Source organism: Cajanus cajan, chromosome 4 (genome assembly GCF_000230855.2).
Source record: "Cajanus cajan strain Asha chromosome 4, NIPB_CcT2T_4, whole genome shotgun sequence".
Taxonomy (NCBI): domain Eukaryota; kingdom Viridiplantae; phylum Streptophyta; class Magnoliopsida; order Fabales; family Fabaceae; genus Cajanus; species Cajanus cajan.
In genome coordinates, this window is record NC_138520.1 from 26,846,189 (window position 1) to 26,849,860 (window position 3,672).

Genomic DNA, 3,672 nt, shown 5'->3' on the forward strand with positions numbered 1-3,672 from the left:
CCTTGGCCCTCCAATTGGGCCTAAGCCTACCTAACACCAAAAAAATAACCAAACAACACCACTAAGTGTGCGTCACCTCCTATTGGATGCACCCTAGCCCAATTAAAATCCTAAGCATCTAAATTACCCCATAATACAAGGGCAAAATGGGAAATACAAAGAAAATAAATCCTATGACTAAAATACCCCAAAATACAAGGGTAAAATTGGAAATACAAAGAAAATAAATTCTATACCTAAAATACCCCTAAGGTAAAATTTGGAAGTAAACATAGTTAAGGCCCAAAAAGTAGGCTTATTCCTCTTCATGGGTTTTCAAGTCTAACCCATTCCTCTTGCCTCCTTCAAAATGTCACCCCTTGGGCTTCGTGGCCTTATTGATATTCCATCACATAGTATATCCAATAACTTTTCTAAATTTTCTCAACTCATTGAGAAGTTTTTCAGTTTCTTTTTCATTTAAAGCTGAATTTACTATGACTGGATAAGTGGAATTAGCCCCCAAAAACTCATACCTTAAAGATGAAGGAAGTGGTTTAAGTTCTAACTTTGGAGAGTTTTCTTCTTGCCAATCTGTTGAAGACTCAAGAAGACTTTCTACTAGAGGATCTTTTTCTTTACACGGGGGACTTGAATCGATCAAGCAAGCATAATTAGGTTGAATCCCCTCAAGATCTATGTGCTTTCCTCCAACTAGAAAATTCTCCAAGGGATCCCTCAAAATAGATCTCATGACTTCTTCCTCCATGTCTTTAGGCAATATATCAACCCTGCAGCAAATATTTTCAAGAGAAGGTTGTCTAACAGATTTAGCAATATTAAATTCCATTGTTTCATCATTAATGGATAAGGACAATTTTCCATGTTTGACATCTACTATCACGCCTGCTGTAGCCAAAAATGGTCTACCTAGTATGATTGGTATTTGTTTGTCCTCTTCCATTTCTAAAACAACAAACTCTCCCAGAATTAAAAATTTACCTATCTTAACTGGAACATCTTCTAAAATTCCTATGGGATATTTTATAGATCTATCTGCTAACTGGATTGACATTGCTGTAGGCTTTAATTCTCCCATATCTAATTTCTTGCAAATTGATAAAGGCATTAAACTGATACTTGCCCCAAGGTCACATAAGGCTTTTTCAAACCTTAGATTTCCAATGAGACAAGGTATAGAGAAACTACCAGGATCCTTAAGTTTTTTGGGCAAATTATGATGGATCAATGTAACAGTCTCTCTATCATCCAATTTCCTTCGGTTAGCTAAAAGATCCTTAAGAAATTTAGCATATGTAGGCATCTGTTGTAGAGCTTCTACAAATGGAATGTTTACATACACTTGTTTGATCATATTTAAAAATTTTTCAAATTGTCTATCAAGTTTAGTCCTTGCTAACCTTTGAGGAAAAGGAATTGGAGGGTGATAAACAGTTTGAGGCTTTGATGAAGATACTTTTTCTTTTTCTAATCTCTCTTTTTCAGGTTTTTCAACCATAGGAGAAGCGTCTTCATCAATCTCAATATTATCATTTTGATTAGACACAGGTCTGTCTAATTTCTTCCCACTCCTTAAAGTAACAGCATTAACATTTTCAGCTGGGTTTGCAACTGTTTTACCTGGGAACTTACCTGGAGAATTGTTTGAACTAGGCATCAACTGTGCAATTTGATTTTCCAGCATCTTGTTGTGGAGAGTAATATTCTCAACCTTGACAGCAAGGTTTTGAATAGAATTTGCCATTGAATCATTGGTCTGTTTTTGATTAGTGACAAAATTCTCCATAAGGTTTTCTAATCTTGAAACACTTTGTTGAATTGAGGGTGTCTGTACTGGATTTCCTTCCCCATTAATGAAGTGATTGGACGGACGGAAATTAGGTTATTGATTGCTAGTTCCTTGAACTGGGTTATTCTTCCAAGAAAAGTTAGGATGATTCTTCCAACCAGGGTTGTATGTGTTGGAATATGGATTACTCTTCTCTCTTCGAGGAGTGTCATAGAAATTATGAGAAGCTGCCACCTGTTCAGTAGTATCTTCTTTTTCTCCAGTAAAAATTGAGGTACAATCTACTGTAGTGTGCCCTTGTTCCCTACAAAGGTCACATACTTGATTTGTAGCCACTGAATTAACCTTAGCTTTTTCCATCTTGTCTAATCTTTCATTAAGAGTATCAAATTTTGCTAAGAGTAACTCAATATTGTTCACTTCATATCGCCCCGGAGTTCCTTTCCTTGCTGTGACTTCTCTTTCACTGTATTGGTTGTGATTTGAGGCTACATTTTCCAAAATAATCATGCAGTCATTAATAGGTTTCCCCATGAAAGATCCTCCAGCTGCTGAGTCTAATATCATGGTGCTTTGTTGGTCCAATCCTTCAAAGAAAAATTGGATGGTAAGCCAACGGTTGAAGCCATGTTGTGGGCATGCTTGAAGATATCCTTTGAACCGCTCCCATGCTTCATAAATAGTCTCTCCAGTGCCTTGTTGGAAATTAGTGATTTTCTTCCTCAATTCTTTAGTTTTAGAAGGAGGAAAGAATTTCTCTAGAAAAGCTCTTTCACATAATTCCCAAGTTGCTATCTTTTCTCTAGGCACTGTTCTTAGCCACACCTTTGCCTTATCTCTCAAGGTGAGTGAGAATAAGCGGAGTCGCATTCCATCAGAAACTTCATCATCAAATTGCTGGGTCTCACAGATTTCCAAGAACCCCTCTAAGTGGTCATTAGGATCTTCTGATGGTAGTCCTCCAAAGGTGTTCTGTTTGAGCATATTCACCAGAGAAGCTGGTACAGTAGCTCCAGTTTGCATCTCCCCTCCAGGTATCCCACGAGCTACGGGTGCAGAGTAATCCCGAAGCGGTAAATTATCTCGTTGTGCAGCCATGTCAAATTCTCTAGTAAGGTTTCTTTTCCTTCTCAGGAGAGTTCTTTCAATCTCAGGATCAAGTGGTGTTGGTTTCCCAAGACGTAGAGATCTCTTTTGCATTAACCCTAAGGCACTGCAAAAAAAAAGAAAAGAAAGTGACCCGTGAAATCTGAATTGGAGAAGTAAACACTAAAAAAATAAATTATTTATTTATTTAATATATTTTTTTTTTTAAAATTCGAATTAAAATAATTGTAATTTAAATCAAGAGACGTAGTCCCCGGCAACGGCGCCAAAAACTTGATGTAAGGAAAACCGCAAGTGTACGGTTGTCGTCAAGTAATAAATATCGAATCACAGGGACTACGTGTTTGACCTAGAATTACTAGTATTTTAATTTGAATTTTAAAACAGATGGAATTTTTGTTTTGAGATGATAAGATCAGATTCGATGGTAAAAGAGATAGTAATGCAATTAATGAATAAGATAAAACTTTAAGATAAGATAAGGAGATTTCCGGGAATCTAGGGTTCGCACAAAGAGTTCCAACATTATTGAATTATTATTTTCATTAATTAATTCTATTCCATCTTGAAGGTAGTCTTAACCTAATTTAATCCTTGCACCTTCTCAGGCTACGAGGACGTGTTTAATTAAAATTAATCTCTACTCTCGTGGTAATTACGTTCAATTAAACCCATTAAGATCTTTGTTAATCTATTGCTCCTCGAAAGCTTAAATCAACTCTCGTGATTTAACACTCAAGTCTGTTCCTTTAGGTTCCGATAATTAGGTTCTCCTC

The 3,672-nt window shown here is 36.4% G+C and overlaps 1 non-coding gene across 1 annotated transcript; it reads left to right on the forward strand.

Moving 5' to 3' along the window:
- The first annotated feature begins 2,411 nt into the window (after window positions 1-2,411).
- Window positions 2,412-2,518, forward strand: LOC145957624 (small nucleolar RNA R71). Its single transcript, XR_014433667.1, has one exon. It is a non-coding gene; the product is annotated as a small nucleolar RNA R71 (small nucleolar RNA).
- The last annotated feature ends 1,154 nt before the right edge of the window (window positions 2,519-3,672 follow it).